The sequence below is a fragment of the Danio aesculapii genome, chromosome 2, assembly GCF_903798145.1.
Source record: "Danio aesculapii chromosome 2, fDanAes4.1, whole genome shotgun sequence".
Taxonomy (NCBI): Eukaryota; Metazoa; Chordata; class Actinopteri; order Cypriniformes; family Danionidae; genus Danio; species Danio aesculapii.
In genome coordinates, this window is record NC_079436.1 from 15,092,830 (window position 1) to 15,113,186 (window position 20,357).

Genomic DNA, 20,357 nt, shown 5'->3' on the forward strand with positions numbered 1-20,357 from the left:
ACATTGTTGTCAACTTACACTTTAAATTAGCATGTCTTTTATATTTAATTATGCTTATAATTAAATCATCATCTATTTTAAGACTGAGAACTTTTGCAGTTGATTATAGCCAACATTTACCCAATAAAGATTGTGCTCTCCTAAAGATATTTTACATTTATTATTTATTTAGCATGCATACTTTCACCCAAAGAAATAAAAAAATACAACAAGCAATCTATCATAAGCAAGTTATCAGAGTATTTACACATCCCCCAGTTCACTGTAATGACATCTAAGTGGTGTGTGTGTGTGTGTGTGTGTGTGTATAAAAATAAACACATAAATGAAACACAACCTTTAATAAATGGTACTTTCAAAGTCCTTCGAAGAACTACACTAACTAGCTTCTAACTATTAACTATATTAAAACCGAATTCTAATGGATTTATCTTACACACTGTAAATCAAAATATTATGATCCAGCAATTCAAGTATGGTTAAAATTTTAATTTAGTTTTTAGGTGTATTTTTAAACATTGAGTAGTATATTTTACAGCATACAGACTTTTTTCATTCACAAAATAACAAGCTTACTATTTAGAAAAGGAATTACAATATCACTGCTTCCATACGATAATTGTGACAAATCTAAATAAACCAGCTGTCTGAATTGCATTTAGGCTAAAGAAGTTGGAAAGAAACAAACATGAATAATTATTCTCACCTGCCCAGAGATCCTCGAGTATTTGCAGGTATATTTGCACAAAGGCTCCTGATAGAGCCCTTGTCTCATCCAGTCTCACACACATTTGACAGCCAAACCTGAAATAGATTGGAATAAGATTTACTTATGACAAACTGTGCTTCTCATGCTCAACAGACACCTCGGGCCCTATTATACGCCCGGCACAATAAGGTGCAAGATGTGTTTGGTGCGATTTTTTGCTATTTTCAGAGCAGCGCAACAGCAATTTTCAGGTTTTGCGCCACGTTGTTTAAATAGCAAATCCATTTGCACCACTTTGTGGACTCATGGGTGTGCCGGTCAAAAAAGGAGGTGTGTTGTTGGCTCACATTACTTAATACATCTTTAAGATATTACTTAAAATATATTTACGTATGAAAAAAATTAAAGGATTAAAATTTTACTAAAATTATTCTTTTCTACATAAATGTAGAAACCACTACCTCCATGCCTTTTCAGTTTATTCATGACAATTTGCAGTTTTATAAAGTTATTATTGTTATTATTATTATTATTATTATTAGTATAGTTTATTATATGCATAATTATAGATATTTTTAATACAAACAAGCTTAGATTTGTCCACCTGTCTGGTTTTGGAAACGCCTGCATCATATGGGGCATAAGGATAGGACTTGTGTTTGGATGTAACTTTTTTGAGCACTTCACTATTATTGTTCATTTATTAGTTTTCTGAAAAGTAGAACTGAATTTAGAAATAGTTTTGAAACAAATCTTTGCGCTTAACAAATGAAATTAAATATGTAGGCTAATGGATGTCATCTGTGGAGTGCGTACAACACCGTTTCCTTATCCATGAAAGTAATTATTCTCGCCAATGAAGTGTTTAGTTTATAGCAAATGCACAATGGCGCGACACAACTGATTCTCAAAGAGAAAGGGAAATGAGACGTTGATTGGTGTCATGCATGTTGCTGAAAAACACACCAATAAGTCAATAAGAGAATAAGCACAACCCTGTTCAGATAATATTCAAATAAAGCCAAAATCTTCCAGTGAATATGCTACTGTTAAAATCATTTCCAGTATTTTGTTTGGCTTTGAAAATGCTCAGGTGCTTACTCTGTTAATAGATAGACTGTCACTGATAAACTGGGTAAAAGTAAAGGCCATTCACACAAAACAACAGGCGTGTTAAAGATTTCGCCAGAGATGAGATATTCCACCAAGAAGAGGCTTCTGAAAGAAGCAGACTAAACGCATTTTATGCTTAGTTAACAATGAATGCTTTGCCTCACTGTCAGCACAAAGCCAAGATGCGGAAAGAGGCGATTAAGAAATACAGTGGTGGAACAAGACCCATGAATTTGCATTTCCTCTCTCTTTTCTGCTTAGCAATAAAAAATAAGAAAATCATCTATTTTATCTTCAGAACATCAAATTACAAATATGTGTTGGGGAGTATGTTTGCTGGCACTGCCAACCCATGCAAGAAAATGATACGCTATGGATCAGTTAGAGTCCATCTCTGCATTGTAGATCAAAACAGTGTCTTTTTGTGTCAGATTTGGTTTAGGAAAAATATTAGATAAAAATACTTTCCATATTTCCTCTTGAGATAACCGTACTACCACAACAACCATTAGTTAAAGGGCACCTATGATGAAAATCAACTTTTTATTTAATTTTTATAAGTTAAATTTATTTTGATTATTTCTTTAATTAAAGGGAAGATGCACACATTCAGGTATACATTTGGACATGTTTTGCGCAATTCTATTCATTAAAACATGTTGAATAATTCCCAAAGCATTAAAAGCAGTATTATAGATGTTGTGTTCAGGTGTACATGAAATAAAAATAAACATCAAATAATATTTAAATGGAATGGACAAAACCCAGATCCCCAGCGCAATGTTTCCATTTGGCTCCGCATGGTTCAATTGAGATATCTTACACGATGGCTAAGCTTGATCAGTTTTTTGGTCATAAGCTGGAGGACGGAGGACTGAGAAAACAAAGGAACGATAATGAGAAGCACCCAGTCTTAATAAGTGATTCATTGAATCATTCATTCAAATCTTTCATGCAAAATGGATGATTCGTTTAGAAACAAAGTAATTGATTATCATTTGGAATGGATCATTGACTCAAATGATTCTATTAAATCCAGATTCATTCAGGAATGTAAAACTGCAGAACTGGAATCTTAATTAAGGCTTAACGAATAGTTGAAAGTGATTTTCATACATATTTTGCCAGTAAAGCTGGTTCTAGTAAAGCTCTAGCACGTCCTTTCAGATGTAGCAGTATTTGAGCCCAAATCTCAATTAGACAATTGACTGCAGAAGCTTTTATCATAGTATACGTTATTATCATAATACTGACCTAAGATTAGGGATACACGATTTGGAGAAAAAAAATCTAATTGCGATTTATCTGATCAAAATTGCGATTTAAATTGCAATTTACTATAATTTTATAAAAATGCTGCAGGTTTGATATGGTGATTTCAACAGCGCCATAGAAAGAACAAGCTTAATCAAAAAATACGCTACACTATGCTAATGTTTATTTAAAACCATTTTTTTCCAATACAATTGCCAGTCAGTAATTCCATGAAAATGACAACCTTATTCTGAAAAAATTTACTTTTGACTCATTTTGGCTCATTAAAGTCTATATTTTATTGTTATGATGTGCTCTTGTTGAATTTAAGGAAATTGCTTTGTTTATCCATGAAATATGAGGATTGTGCTAATGGTAAATTCCATTTTCATCCAACCACATTTCGTGCTTTCAAAAAAGGGGTTAAAGACTCCCCTTTTCCATGCTTTGTTAACAGTAAGCATTCTGCAGAAGGATTGGGGTCTGTAGTATAAATAATTACCCTCACCTTTTCCTAACATTGCTACCTTTTTAATTTATGAGCTACATATTTAAGACATCATGCAGCATCAATAATGTGTCACGTCCGTAATGATTTAATGAAAAAGCTTATATTGTGTAATAAATATTATCACAAATACAATGAAACTTTATATACAAAGCCAAAATATGCCCTTGCTAATTATGATCGACAACTCATCTCAGGTCTTTGCTCTAAACAACTACAATTTTGCGTTACGGACGTGAAAATTTTGAACTCCCTATAGCAAATTACTAGTGCATACGTGTTTATTATGATGCTGCGTTACAATTACTGACTTGCATTACATAATATCCCCATGTTATATCAAGAACTGAACATTTCAGTTAAATACAAACCACTTTAGTAACATTTCAGAAATAAATGTTTATTAAAGAGAACATAACAATTTACATATTGCCGTTTTGGCGATGCAGCACCTTGTGTTGAAGCACTTCTTGTTTTTTTTTGACAATCAAATAATACATCAATTAATTAAGATACAATATATACCAAACTAGAGATGCTCATTTCAGTTAATTTTGCCAACCGACAACTTCCACTCGTTAAACAAATTAACCATTAACAGATTAATATTAAAATATTTAATAAAAAAAAATTACGTGCCTATTTTGTGACATATTAAATATTGCATTTTAAAATACTGATTTATTTTAACATGTGAACAGCATACAGAACATCTTCATGCACCTGCAGTGTTTTCAGCCGCATAGAAAAACAGAATAAACTAAACAAAAATAATAAAATAAATCCTGCTCTAGATTTTTCACTTAAATTACAAATTTAGATTACAAAACGAAAACACTGACTGAATCTTTTTTAAGAACCGGCATAGGCTGTTTGTCCAATCTTGTTTTTTTCTTCCTCCGTCAAACAAAAATATTAGGCTACCTCAAATAGATCGCTCCACAGAAAATATGCATTTAATTAATCCTCCACTGTTAGTATTATATTACAAAACCTCTGTCAACAATTTTAATAGAAGTCATTAGTTTAAAGATTATGTCTTAATTATGATTGTGACTTATTTCCTCTATCTCACTTGCGGGTGTGCGCGCGCTGCATGCAATGAATGTCATAGACTATGACAATGAACCTTGAGGCTCATGTGTTGACTTTTTGTAGGCTACTACATAGCATATAACAATTTTGTTGTTTACATATGATATTGCATTAATTTGCATACAACTTTCATAAGCTGTAAAATGAAAGCCTCAGTTTTGTGCAGAGTAATCATTATGCAAAAAATCTAGAAAAACTTTGGATTTGTTTGATTGGTAGATCAGGCTATGTAGGCTATTTAAAAATGTATAGAACGATTAATAACTGTAATTTTCCAAAGGGAAAAAGGTTGGTTTGTTGGTTGTAGCCTACACTAAATCATCAATTTGTTGAGTTTATGATGCGGCTTCAGGCAGCACAGAGGCGATCGGCCTCAGCACTGGTTTGTCAGCTCGTCTGTGTCAAACTGTGACCAGAAATATCCTTCTTTCATTTTGCTTCTTTTGCAAAATACATCTGTAGGCACGTGTGATTGCACGTGTTACTGTCCCGCGAGTTAACTAATATGTGTTGCTAGGGGCCGATCATAGCGAACGCACTTTTCTATTCCAAAAACACGAGGCACACCGCACTGCCTTTTATGTTGATAAGAAAAAAAAAACATGGTGCTCTTTTTTATGTCACTAGGTAACGACTGAATCAGCTGAGGCATATTGTGCGTGGGTGTTGCTGTCAATGTTGTTATAATTGCAATTTTTAATAGCATTATGATATTTAAGATTTGTAAAGTCATATACAGCTCTGGATGACTTGAAACAGTGACCACAAGTCTCTCCTCCATAATTAAAAGGTTCGCCGTAGTAGTCTTGACAACACAAATACTGTTGTCACCTCAAAGGACACCCTGCAGTGCTTTCATTTGATTGAAGAATGAAAAAGACACGACTAAGGTAACATGCTTTTCCTCTCGAGCGCACATAGCTCGCAACAGCAAAACGCGAGGTGCGCAGGGCGCATAGGTAATAACCGCCATGAATTTGGTCTTTTCCCACTGCTCAAAATGCGTACCCGCGGGTCCACCAGGTCTACAGCTGAGTTTTCATTTCATGCAGAGCATAAATATGTTTTTATTTTATTCATTAAATAACTATTTACAAAGAAAAATGATCAATGCAACACAATTTATTTTCCAAGCACTTTATCCAAAATCTAAGCACTTTTCAAACCTTGAAAACAGGCTACAGGCTACATTAAAATGAAAATATTTTCAAAGATTTCCAGCACCCGGCAATTGCGCTTGAGTGCTTATTAAGTTATTTTACAAACGGCAAACTAAGAATAAAATCTTGATATTGATCTAAGCTTTAACTACATTATAGGAGTATTATGTTTGTTAGAAAATCGATAGGACCTGCGGCTGTAAATATTTAATTCAATATTTTACACAATCGGTTATAAACTCTATAGCCTATAAAATATAAACATTATAGTCATCCATCATAGCTGCCTATAACCAATGGCTATTTTTCTATGCTTGTTTAACATGGCCTACACAAAACTTTTCATAATAAAGCTTACTCTCTCACCTTGGTCTTCTGTATGAACTTTTTGCAACCTGACGTGACTGCCGACAAGAATACGAAAGCAAGCGCATAGAGTGGAAAAATTAAGCTATTTATTCCATCAACTAACAGATTAACAAGAATAAACTAAAATTAACTTTGTAATCAAATATAATATTTCCATAACTGTCAGTGACACAACTAGATTTTGATACCATTCTCCAGGCAGACACGGTCTTGCCCACTAACTGTCGGGCAATGATTCAATTCAAGTTCAACTGGAAACACTAACATCAGGAGCTCGATAAACATAGGCCAAAAATAGCTGATTACGTTTATTAGCAATTCTATATCATTCAGGGTATAAAAGCACCATGTTAGCATGCAACATTGTTAACGAATTAATTGAGTTTTGAACATTTCAGTGTGCGTTAACCTTTAAGAACGCACATGCCCTAATACGAATTAAATATAACAAGGTGATATTTATTTAAGTTTGATCAATTGTGCAACCTTACCATACAGATGTCTCAGAGGTTAACGTTTGTTGGTTTACACACCCAACAGATATCCACAAATAGTTCTTTGTTAAAGTTTTGAAAGCATTTATCTAATTTTCAGAATGTCAACTGTCAATTTCAGAGCAGTCAGGTCCTAACGAAGATAAGTCAGGTCCATAACGATAGTTTTTTTCTCATTAATGCAAAAATGAAAAGCTAAATAAAACTAATATGTTCCATGCAGAGCCAACCCTTAACCTTTTGACTGTTATAATTTTTTTGGCTTCTGCATTTTTATTCACAGAATTTCCACAAAGATTGTCAACTCACAAAAACTCATGTCTTTTTTTGTCACGTCCGTAACGCATTCATTTTGCCATCATTTTAAATATATTTATTTATTTGAATAAGTTTAGACAGATTTTTTTTTTTATGCCTGAACTCCATGGTTAAGGGGCAAGAAAAATATAAACAGATATTTCAATATACTGTTAACATATACCTTCACAGCACAAGACCTCTTGTATTAAAATGTATAATTTATAAATACATTTTTATATTATTTTATATATTTAATTCAAAAAGTCAGATATATGAACTGTAGCCTACGTAAGATGCAAATAAGAGTACTTTAACAGGTATAATAACCCCAAACTAAATATTGCTTTATTGTATTCACGTTCAGGGGAAATAAATTGTTTAAACAAATTAAATTGCAAAAGGATGCTAAAGTACAATAGGTTACACTAAAGTCTCATTAGTAAACGTTAGTTCATTAAATTTAACATTTGGAAATAGCTATATTATTGTTAAATGTAAAAGTTAACTTAAAAAACAACTGAATTCTTTAGATTACTTACTCAATTTAATAAAATTATGATTTTTTTTTTAAAGTTATATTAAGAATTTACTTAAGTCAAAGAATGTTCAACTTTGTAAGCCAGATTACTGTGAAAATGTTCATGCTTGAAAATAAATGACCTATTACGTCTTCAAACATTTGGTGCTGCCATGAACAAACACTAAAATGCAATAATCGGAATATTCTTAAAGCACACAGAAAATTGTAATGATAAACAATTATTCACTGTATTTTGAAGTGCCCACGATATAGAAATTGTTCATGTTCATTACAAGCGGCAACCTCCTGCTCTCCCTCGGGAAGCCAATATGGAAGTAACTGAAACTGCAATTCATCAAAATTCCGCTAGTCCTGGCTCCATAATAGAGCAAACTGCAATTGAGCTCACTGTTAGAATGGTCAACTTTACAGCAGAAAAAAAGGTGTTTACAGCCTGGTACAAAGAACGATTTTGGTTCATATAGCTATTATTACCCTCCATGACAACTGTGAGGGGGGTGAATTTTTTTATAACTCATCCATTTCCTTTATATTAGGTGATATTAAGTTTGCATAATTAAGGGCGTGGCCACTTGAGTGACAGCTAGGTCTTGCTGGTCGCCGTCACTTCACCTCAGCTGAATTCGGCAGATTAGCCACTGATCTCGGCATATTCAACGTATTTTTGTTTTGTTTTATATGGCTTTACACAGTCAGCTGCCTTTTGGACTTATTTCTTACAATTATCAGATGATATGGGATGCTGTGTGCACTTAACTGTGCTTACAAACCATTCATGTGGCCTCGTTTCCCATGTGAGTAAAGTTATATACTTTGTATACCATCTCTATAAATGTATTTGTGTTATTTAAGATCATTTATCATTAATATTTTTCTTTAGACCCGTAAAGCACTCCAGAATGTGACAGATTGATTAGCTGTAGGCTCTAGAACAGTCATCTGAAGCGTTGTCATACAGTGTTATGCCTGGAGTTCATTAATAGTCTTGAATTTACAAACACACACTATATTTGAAGTGTTTGGAAGTAATTCGCATTTTCCTCCTGTAGAAAAACGTCTTAAGAACAATGTTTAGTGGCTCAATGTATTACTACAGTGTTTTTAAAAGTCTAAACATGTGGTCAGAATACAAACGAGTCACAGGTAATAAAGTATCAAGCGTTTCTCCCAAAGTAAAGTCTGTCTGCCTGGTCTAAGCAAAGTGCCAGGAGGTGTCTGAAGCTCCGCTCACTCTCCGCCTCCTTGTTTGGTATCCCGTCGTGGGTGCGATGACGCGCGAACAAAATGGCGACGGTTGGCCGCGCCTACTTTTAGCTTCATTTGCGCTCTTCAGAAACCTATGGGTGACGTCACAGATACTACGTCCATATATTTTACAGTCTATGGTTCATTATCATGATATACTGAATTAATGAATATCGGCAATAAAATATTGTTTTTTTGCAATAGCTCACATCATTTACACATCAATTACATTATTATAGTTCAAGTTTTTAAAAAATGCAAACTTAATGGCAAGATCTTTTTCAGCAAGTCACTGAATTGTTTTTTTAAAAATGGTATCAGCATGGCTTTACTCACGAGTGTGTGATATTTAGATTTAGACGAATGCATGATTCCAGCTCATATAATATTGCTTAATATGGCCAAAAAAATCTCCAACAAACAGCTCATAGGACACTCTGATCAACAACATTTAACCTAAATGTGACATCACTCTCTGATTTTAGTATGTAACTAAACATATCTGAACAATCGAAATTACCACATTTAAAAATATCGAAGCCATCTATCTACGGGGCCATGAAATCATCTATTGCACAAAAGCTTCTTACACTGTAAAGAATGTAGGGTTACACACAATTCCTTAATGTTGTCACAACACAAGTCAATTAAGTTAACTTAATCATTTTTACAAATTGGAGTGAACATTAAAAAAATTAAAGGGGTAGTCCAGAGTGTATTTTTAAGGCTTGGTTGTGTTTATAAGATACAAAGCAATGTGTGCTCATGCTTCATTTGTAGAAAATTACGTTATTTATTCATATAACTTACTTTGATTATATACTGCTACTCAGCTAACATGAAAACGACTGTCATATTTCGTAGTTTCTCTGAAAGGCCTGCCCTCAAGAGGCTCTGATTGGTCAGCTAACATAATGTGTTGTGATTTGTGGATCGGATTGTCACAAGGAAGCGTCTCTGCTATAACAGTGCATCTGTCCAGGCCCCTTTGCTGCATGGGGTGTATGCTCACAGCCTGAAGGGTTTATGACATCATTAACGCGGGTATATTTTTTTGTAGTACAAAACTTTGTTCGCTTTAGGTTTTGCTAAGCTAACTCTGTAAAAGCCAATGTCTCCCTTTGCATTGAACTTTGAGCGTATTACATTCAGAGATGTTGTTTATGTTCACACAGCTACATTACTCATCATCTATAGTTTAAAATATGATATTGTAGTGGACCATCCCGTTTAGTTGTCCCAAAATAACCTAAAGTATTTGTTGTTTCAACTGATTTTAAATAAGTAGTTTAAACAAGCACCAAAAATTCTTTTTTGAGTGTACATAAACTATATTCAAACAAGGAAATTAAGGTTTACTGAGTTGATAATCATGTTCTATCTTATTTTTAACTGTCAAGTTTCCATAATCAAGTCTTGTGGGAGAATCCGTGTGTTAAAATTTTCCCTGCCATTTATTCGCTAAGAAAGCATATGGTATGTCTAGTTTCGCTATTGTGTCAGTTAGGGCTGCACAATATATTGTTTCAGCATGGCTATGGCAATGTGCGAATCTGCAATAGTTACATCGCAGGATGTCAAGAGATTTCAAGTTAATTTAAACCATTTGGATGGTATAGTATAGATAGGATACAGCTGCGGATACGCACATCAATATAGCATCATTTTTGTGACACTGTATAACAATATTTAATAGGCATTGGATGATAACCGTTTAAGGTATACCACAGTTTGGAAAAGTCAAGGCTTTAAAACAGTCATAAAATTTTTTGTCATAAAAAAGTCATAAAAAGTTTTGTTTTGTTTTTTTAGGACAACATTATCTCCAGCAGAAATTTAATCCAAAGATGCCATTTAAATTGTTAAGAAACCTTTGTTTTTGAATCTAAAGAAGATAGCAGAGGTCAGCGATTCATTTGAATAATTTAGCCTGACATGTTTATTGCTTCACATTCTTATAAATCTTTCAAAAAATGTAATATATTGTGTTCAAAAGTGAAAAAAGTTTTAGCTTTTTACCCAGACATTTTAAAATAATATATTTTAGAGCAGAAATCACATTGTGAAACTGATATTTTTATCCAAGGTTATCATATCGTCAGAATATTATACCGGCCCATGCCTACTTAGTACAACTACGGTTTTTACAGTACTGTGATGGTTCGGTTTAGCATTGGGTTAGGGGTAGACATTAATAAAATACAATTAATGGGAATTTTAATAAATAATATAAATGACTCCCGTTAACTTCCGGTCGCAAACCATATCTGATCTAGCAACAACCCATTTGGACACAAGATATTATAAAGTTGTCAGCTTTGACAGTTAGACTGGATTTGATTAATTGGTTTTATATCGTTACAATGAAGACAGTTATTTTACATTGGAATACTGAATTTCTGTATTTCAATACTGTTAGACTCCACTGAAAACCATCGTGTTGTACATTTCATTTTTAACTTTGTCGTAGTGTTTTGTCAGATGCACCCTCAACAAAATCATCTAAATCAATGTTAATATGCAATTTTTTCCAAAAAGTCATCGTAATTATACATGTCGCAACATATATATTGCAGAAAAACAAAATATCACCATTTTTTTCCAATATCGTGCAGCCCTAGTGTCAGTGTAAGAGACATTTCAACTTGTCAATCCTATATACACTGGAACATGATGCAAACTCAAAGTAAAATCCCCAATGCATCTATAACTGTCTGAATGGGTTGTGCTTGTACAAAGTAAGCCTTTAATCACAAAAATCCACAAGCGTTGCTATAGATGACTGGCAGCACAGCAGCAAAACCTTCAAAAAAAAACAGCACAATTTCCATTAAACTGACTCTATTTCACACTCACGCCTAATTGTCAATGTTTAAGCAGTGCTATATAATTCACGAGAGACTGATGGCACAGTGCACAGTTACACTTTCCTCCATTTTAGATTGTTTTAATTGCTTTTAAAAAGCAATTATAAACCTAAAATGGTTTTAGAGGCAAGCTGTTTGCAAGCCATGAAACCAGCGACCATGCCTAATTAAGATTTAATTACTCAGTAGATTCTCTAAATAATACATGCACACTCAGTCTACTAAGGTGCTGTGCTTTTACACCAGTACACTTAGAATGTTTTTTTGCCACGATACATTTAAAACCCATCGGCAATATTTTTGGGATTGCCATGTAGTGGAATAGCATTTAAATCAACATGTCTTAATACTTGTGATTTTTGTAAACAGTTTCAAGTCACAAATAATAACCGACCGGGCAAACAGAATACAGATTGTGACAGTGAATGACATAATCACCTAATTCTCTTCAGCCAATGGGTTGTTACATAACAAATCTGTTAGGAAAAAAAAGCCACCAATGCCACGAAGGGCGAGTTTTGTAGGTCTGCTAACATGAAAAGTTAATCTTTTTGCCCTATGGCTTTTTTTGTGACTTAATCCTGTAAAGCGTGACATGAATAATAGTGTGAAAAATCTATTTTTGAAATGAAGCAGTTTATTGAATCTTTAGATCTATATTAGTAAAAGCCTATTTAAAAAAATGTATATGTACTTTGTGCTTTGTATAATTTTGATATACAAGGGTAGAGATGCAATACAATGGATACATGGCAATGAAAATGAACAATTATTTTTGGAAATAAATAAATGACATGTGCAAATAAATACAAGTCTTGATAAAAAAAAAAAGATATTAAAAACTTGGTAAACAAACTTAGACAAAATTTACAAAAAAAGACAACTTACAATAGACAAAAAAAAGATTTCGTTTTAAAAACGCATCTGCAGTAAAAAAGCAACTGTAAAGAAACATTTAAATCTTTCTTTGCCCAAAATCATTTATAAACTAAAACTTTTATTTTTGATGGTGAAAAAACGGCAACATGGCAGGCATCTCATCTTTCCTTTAACACAAACTCGTCAAAAGTGTGCGTATGCATTTAGTGTGCTATTATGCCCCTTTTTACGAGATGTAAAATGAGTCTCTGATGTCTCTAGAGCGTATATGTGAAGTTTCAGGGCAAAATACATTACAAATAATGCTTTATAACTCATGTTTGAAACTGCAGTTTGTGTTCCGAACCTGACCACGCCTATCATTGATGATGCGACTCTTCAGTTTAACAGGAAGAGAAGCACTCTCGCTCTGTACAGTGGCAACTGCTTTAGTTATATCGTTTTGGTCATTTGGGACGCAGTGACACAAAGTCAAATATTTTGCTTAACCGATCCACAACTTTTGACGATCATAAATGTTCATGAAAGTCCTCATGCTTGCAGGTATTAGAAGGTTTGCTGAAGGTGCAGCTGACGTGCAGTGAGGGGTTTGCGTCTTTAATAAACTATGACAGTTCACATTCATTGAAAAGTAAGAATGATTATTAAATCCATATGAAATAGTCCCTTCAAAGTGATATCGCGTCTTCAGCTTCGGGCTCAGGCGCGCTTTGCACTCACACTACAAGCGTACTGCGCCAAAGCCCAACTGAACCGCGCTCTGGCACACCTCTTTCAACCAGGCCAGAGCTGGCCAACTGACCGATTTGGACCGTGAAACACACCTGGGCACGGTTCGGATAGCATAGTGCGAGTACGTCCAAAACATGACATGTACAAAAGGAGAATGACAAAGTGTTTCTGCAGACTGTTTTTATAAAGCGTGATGAGATTATAAATTTTTTTTTTTTCATTTGAAGCTGGTTATATTCACAAAATGTTGCCACACAACTGTTTAAACCTTAGAAAAGTGTTTTTGCATAATAGGTCCCCTTTAAACCTAAAGATTATAAATTTGAATATTTTTCCAATAGAACATGTTCTGCTGGCAAGAAGAGTGTTTCTATTGTTATCCACTGTGTTTGTTTGTCTTTGTTTTTGTAATCAGGTTCTAAAAAACGCTTATCAACATTTATTTATCAGATCGGTTATCGGCTACCTAATATTTCCATACATCTTTTTTTATTATTATTAATTTATTATTATTAATTTATTACTTTTTTAAAACAACAACAATAATAATAATAATAATAATAATAATAATAATAATAATAATTCCCCATGTTCATTTTGATATATAAGTATTCCATGGTCTTGTTCAACTCTTGATTCTAATTTTATTGGTGTGAAATAAAATAATTTATTCATTCATTCATTCATTCTCTGCTGCTTTTCCGGGGCCGGGTCGCGGAGGCAACAGTCTTAAGAGAGAACCCCAGACCTCTCCCCAGACACTTCCTCCAGTTCCTCAGGGGGTATCCCGAGGCAATCCCAGGCCAGCCGAGAGACATAGTCCCTCCAGCGTGTCCTGGGTCTTCCCCATGGCCTCCTCCCGGTGGGACATGCCTAAAACACCTCCCTAGGTAGGCGTCCAGGAGGCATCCGAAACAGATGCCCGAGCCACCTCAGCTGTCTTCTCTCGATGTGGAGGAGCAGCGGCTCTACTCCGAGCTCCTCATTACTGCTCCTCGACTGCATTACTGCTGCCGCTGCACCAATCTGCCTGTCAATCTCATGTTCCATCCTTCCCTCACTTGTGAACAAAACCGCGAGATACTTAAACTCCTCCACCTGGGGTAAGGACTCTCCTCCAACATGGAGATGGCAAACCACCTTTTTCCAGTGGAGCACCATGGCCTCGGACTTGGAGGTGCTGATTCTCATCCCAGCCACGTCACACTCTGCAGCAAACCGCCCCAGTGCATGCTGAAGGTCCATGTTTAATGAAGCCTATGGAACAACATCGTCTGCGAATAACAAAGTTAAAATCTTGTGGTCCCCGAACCAGACCCCCTCCAGCCCAAGGCTGCACCTTGAAATTCTGTCCATAAAAATTATGAACAGAATTGGTGACAAGGGGCAGCCCTGCCGGAGACCAACATGCACTGGAAACAAGTCTGACTTATTGCCGGCAATGTGAACCAGACTCCTACTCTGTTCATACAGGGACGAGACGGCCCTTAACAGAGTGCCTCTGACCCCATACATCCCGAGCACCCTCCACAGAATGCCACGAGGGACATGTCGAATGGCTTCTCCAAGTCCACAAAACACATGTGGACTAGTTGGGCATTCTCCCATGAACCCTCGAGCACCCTGGTGAGGGTATAAAGCTGGTCAAGTGTACCACGGCCCGGACGAAAACTGCATTGTTCCTCCTGGGTCCTAGGTTCAAACATCGGCCGGATCCTCCTCTCCAGTACCCTGGCATAGACTTTCCCCGGGAGGCTGAGGAGTGTGATCCCCCTATAGTTGAAGCACACCCTCCGGTCCCCATTCTTAAAAATGGGAATCACCACCCCAGTTGCCCAGTCCGGAGGTACTGTCCCCGACCTCCATGCGAAGTTGTAGCGGCGTGTCAGCCAAGACAGCCCCACAACATCCAGAGACCTAAGATACACAGGGTGAATCTCATCTACTCCCGCTGCTTTGCCACTGCGGAGCTTGCAAACTACCTCAGTGACCCCAGCTTGGGTGATGGGTGAGTCCACCCCTGCATCCCCAGTATCTGCTTCCTCAATGAAAGACATGTCGGTGGGGTTAAGGAGATCCTCAAAGTATTCCTTCCACCATCCGACCACATCCCCAGTCGAGGTCAACAGCTCCCCACTTCCGCTGTAAACAGTGTCGATAGAGCTGCTTTCCCCTCCTGAGGCGCCGGACAGTTTGCCAGAATCTCATTGGGGCTGCCCGATAGTCTTCCTCTATGCTCTCCCCGAACTCTTCCCAGGCCCGAGTTTTTGCTTCCGCAACCGCTCGTGCTGCAGCACGCTTGGCCCGTCAATACCCATCAGCTGCCTCGAAGGTCCTGCAAGCCAACCAAGCCCTGTAGGACTCCTTCTTCAGCTTGACGGCATCCATTATTTAAGGTGCCCACCACTGGGTTCGTGGATTGTCGCCCCGACAGGCACCACAGACCTTACAGCCACAGCTCTAAAATTATTAAAAGGCAAATGTAGTTCTAGTCAGTTTCATCACAGTCCGACGTAAATGCACTACCCTCAAACATTAGTAACTAGTAACTCAGAAACTTAATTATCCTGTGTAATTGCAAGGACACTGACATATGTTTCACTAGGAGCCAATGGAGATCAACCAACTTACAAATATGCTTAAAAATATTTGCAAAGAGGTAGCTAGCACATGTTACTATGAGCTATTAGCTATGCCCGGGTCATTATATGCGCACATAAAATCCATCTACTCCATCTGTTTGTCTGTGACGGATTCAAAGCAGGGACTAGGAGATCTAACAGGCCGTAACAGATCAAAAGTTTGTCAAAAATTGCACTTCAAAAACCAAAACTAATAACTTTTCTATACTTCTAACTTGGCAAATGACCACAAAATAAGTGGGATAATTAATGGCTTGCATGTGTTAAATGATTTTAAATGCAGCTCATTTCACTTAAATGCCAAACCATTGATTACCCCTTACATATTAAAAAAATACAATAGAAAATACCTTCTTACTCTATAAAAACCATGAAAATGTATAACATCACAAAAAAAAACTCACAAGCAACTTTTAGAACAGCATGCTGTGACCGTACTCATTTTTAACTCATTTTGGCCAGACATTGGAATGTTAAGACATTTCACTCTAGTTTTTTTTTTTAATCAAGTACAATCTTTCTTCCTGTTATTGTTCATTTTGTAAAGCATCTTTCTGCAGCACACTGTTGTCAAGACTGCTGATGGGAAGCTCGGTTTGATTGCTTCCTCACTCCAGGAATGGTCTCACTGTCACCTCCTGCTACAGCTTGGAATAACTTTAAGGCTTGCTGCAGCATTTTACCCAAGCTTAAAGTCATCTCAAACATAAGACACATAAATTAAGTGCAGTTCCAAAATCTAGACAATTTCTTTACTCTCATGCTGCCACTGTGTCTCCATTTGCACATTATAGTAAATGCTCATGTAACAGGTCTACACTTTAATTTATTCTGAAAAAAAAGAGAATGAAAATAGTACAACAAACTAGTCTTTGTTCCTTTTATAAGTGTCATATTTATAAAAAGAAAGCTCAGATGTATTGGACTACTGGACTATCTGTTGCTGTAGGAAACAAGGATCTGTCAACCTGTCACTGGCTCCAATGGATATCAAAAGCTTCCACGCTGCTTTATTTCCTTTTTTTCCAAAACTCATCTCAAACAAGTGCGGTAAGTCACACGTTAGAAAACTGAATGAGTAAGTTTAGCTTCTGCATTACAAGTGTTGATTCACTCAAGAGAAAGCAAATACCAAACCCTTTATTGCTATACGGACCTGCCCTACAATGATTAATCAGTCAAATATGTAGATACTAATTTTAGCATTATCATATATTCCACAGTCTTTAGAAATTTGCCATTAGACTTTATCATTTATTTTAACACAATTCCAGTCAACATCATAAATTAATATCTTTCTATATGTTTATATAAGAGTAATTCCAGCGTAATGGATGTGATGTTTGCAGTAAAATCTCAAAACATAAATTCACAGAGAAAGTCTATTTTAACATTATATTGAAACATCTGTTTATATTTTCCAAAGCTACTAACCACAGAGTTTTGAGATCAGAAAAAATAACAATATGTAAACATTTTTAAAATTTTAAATGAGGAAAAACATGCGTTATGGATGTGACCAAAAAAGTTAGCGAGTTTGCAGTATACAATATAAACTTTAAACCGCACAACCCAGAAGAAATAATGCTAATCAAAAGGATAAGAGTTGGCTCTCTATAGAACAAAAACTATTGGTTTTATTTTATTTGACATTTTTTGCATTTATGAGGAAAAAGCTCCATTGTGGATGTGACATCTCTCCATTATGGATGTGACAGATGTGAAATTGGCATTTGTGTGGTTTTGGTAAATCAAATATAATAGTTTGAAAACATTAACAGATACATTTTTGAGTATTTTAAAGCACAGAAGGGATGTAACATTAATGGGGGCTTGTCCAGGATATATTTAATCCCGTAGTTTGCCAGTTGTGAAATTGCAGCTTTTTTTTATAATAGAAGAGGAAATTAGCAGATGGTTTGAGGAATAATTCAGGATGGAAGGAACAGAGTAGGTAAGATACGACATCTCGGACATAGAAGGTTTGCTTTTTATTTTAATTTTGTAGTTCTAGGGGAAGATTTTAATGGGTTAATTTGTTGATTTTTGTTTTATTCTTTTCTTTTGTTTGGCACAGTCACTTCTCTTTGTCCTCCTTATGTCTGTTAAACTTGGTTAATTTATTTATTTTTTTTTGTAAAATTGTCTTATTTCTAGCTACTTTTGTGTGAAAAGCACTTGCTTACACAAAAAAATGCAGAAACGGTTTCGATATTTTGAAAACTTTTATGGCAAGGTTGACATTTGCATGGAATTGCTCATAAACGTAATTTTTTGTTGTTGTTTGTTTAGTTTGTTAACGAAACGAAAAAATTAAGTGAGTTTACGCTTAAAGCAAGAACAAAATCTGTCAATGGGGTATCAAAATTACTTTTTACATTTGAAATAAGTCCCTTTACATTATTTACACTGGCATTAAATCAAATTATTACTTTTAAACGTTTTAAATTTGCTTTCACAAAATCTGCATATAATAGTCAAGCTAAACCATATTCAGTTTTCCAAAAGCCTTTTAAGCTAAGTTAACTCGCTTAAAACATTCTGATTGCTATATACCTTGTAACGTTATTGGTATTACCCAATACAGTGGAATTACAGTGTATGTTTATTAACAATATACTGTTAGTTGTCATTAAATTACCTCAGATATGGCTGTCAAAAACGTCTTATTTCAACGTTACTTTATAGTGACATTAATGCAGACAAAATTGTATGAGGACGCTATTCTAAAACCACATGTATAACACAATAATGAGGTTTATTCTGCAGTCCCTAAAGACCGTTAGCTAACTAACATTAGCCTGTTAAAGAACCCACTCCAGTCATTAACTTCGTGCATCACTGCGTGTTTACTAACCTGATTACTAGCTATTCTTACACGCTTCACAGTCAGAGGTCAATAGTGTAGGTTTAAAATTCCAAGACATTGCGTATAGAATAGTCTTTAACAAAAATAATTGTTAAAGAGTCTTAGTTTACGTCTTGAAATTGTCTCAGTTTGAAATCACGCCCGTATTTCTGACTGTATTAAGTAACGTTAGTGTTGAATTGTGCATTCGCTGAACCTCCACAGTAAACACCACGAAAAGCGAATTACAGTTTGTGGGTTAATCGTTTACTCACCAGTGGAATCCCCATCATCATCATTATCATCATCATCATCATCTTCTTCTTCTTCACGCACGATTCAGCCATGAAACTCCCGGGTAAATCCAACATACACACTCACATAAGCAAACGCTAATGTGTTTGACATCTGCAGGATCTCTCCAGGCACAACTAGGCCATTTTCCAGTATTCCACAGAAGTGGAGGAAGAAGTAGTTTGTGCGACAGCTCTCGTTTATCCCTCCCCCAAAGCTTTCATGGAGAAGGTTACTACGAACTGCAGCAAGGGTGGGACATGTTGGCTCAAGCTACGCTGAAGTGACGTGAGATTCCAACGCGGGAGACATTCCGTTGAGCCAAGATGGCGTCTGTTTCGTAACCTTGTGTGGTAAGCGTTTCTCAGCGGGTGACACCGCCGTGCATGTGGAGAAGGAAATTTTATCGCGGGGCGGCAACCGAGCCTGCGTGACGTCATTACAATGAAATCATGTCAATATTTTATTGGAAGTAGTCTACATTATTTAGCCTAATAATTTAGCCTATATTTAGCACTGTATTATCAAGGAGAGTAAATTAAAACGTTAAAGTTACTGCATAAGTTACTTTAATATTTCCCAGTAATGTTAAACCAATACTACTGTTAATAACATAAGAATTTACACCTGTGTTCCCTTGCGATCACTGAATCCCCGTAGAAACGGGAAACAAGCTATCAGACAAGAGAGATTTTTTGTAATTGTTTGTAAAGCTGATCTGCTGTTATAGCGGAAGGCACGATGGTGTCATTCCAAAGTGCTATTTCCTTGGATGCTGCATAATACAATTATTTATATAAATAAATAACTTTAATATATATTTTAATATTTATATTTTTTTCATATTTATAAGGGTATTACTATTTGCTCTATTGCTGTGTACTACCCACTAGTAACCTGGGTTACATAACAGTAGAAAACTATTAGATTTAATGTGTATGCAGTGCGGTGAGCTGTAACACTACAGTAAAGTAATTAATTGTTTCCAGTTAGTTACCGCTACTGCTCTATTATAGTAATAATATAATCATAGAGAAGCAAATACATGGTTATTTATTGTTGCTGTTTATTAATAAATGTGTTAAGCTGAGATAATACATACATTGTAAAATGCTAATGGTTCGTTTGGCCTTGTGTTTTCAAGGCCAGCTTTTTTTTTTCTTTGAAAACAAAATATCGTTAAGTTAACTTGGATTTTCTTCATATTTGCTCATAGAACCTGAGCTTCAAAACTTTCAGCGCGGAACAGTCTGAATTGTAATAAACTAAGAACTAAAATTAGGAGCCGTCTGACCACAGACCAGAGT

At 35.6% G+C, this 20,357-nt stretch overlaps 1 protein-coding gene across 2 annotated transcripts in view; it reads right to left on the reverse strand.

Annotated features, from left to right (window-relative positions):
- Nucleotides 1-19,354, reverse strand: part of zfyve9a (zinc finger, FYVE domain containing 9a) — a 60,305-nt gene extending 40,951 nt beyond the window's left edge. The window contains exons 1-2 of one of the 2 annotated variants that reach the window (XM_056473379.1): nt 19,032-19,354; nt 707-804 (exon numbers count right to left, since the gene is read on the reverse strand). The gene's annotated coding sequence lies outside the window, so the exon portion shown is untranslated. The remainder of the gene's footprint in view (nt 1-706; nt 805-19,031) is intronic. The other variant, XM_056473371.1, reaches the window with a different exon arrangement.
- Between the last annotated feature and the right edge of the window lie 1,003 nt (nt 19,355-20,357).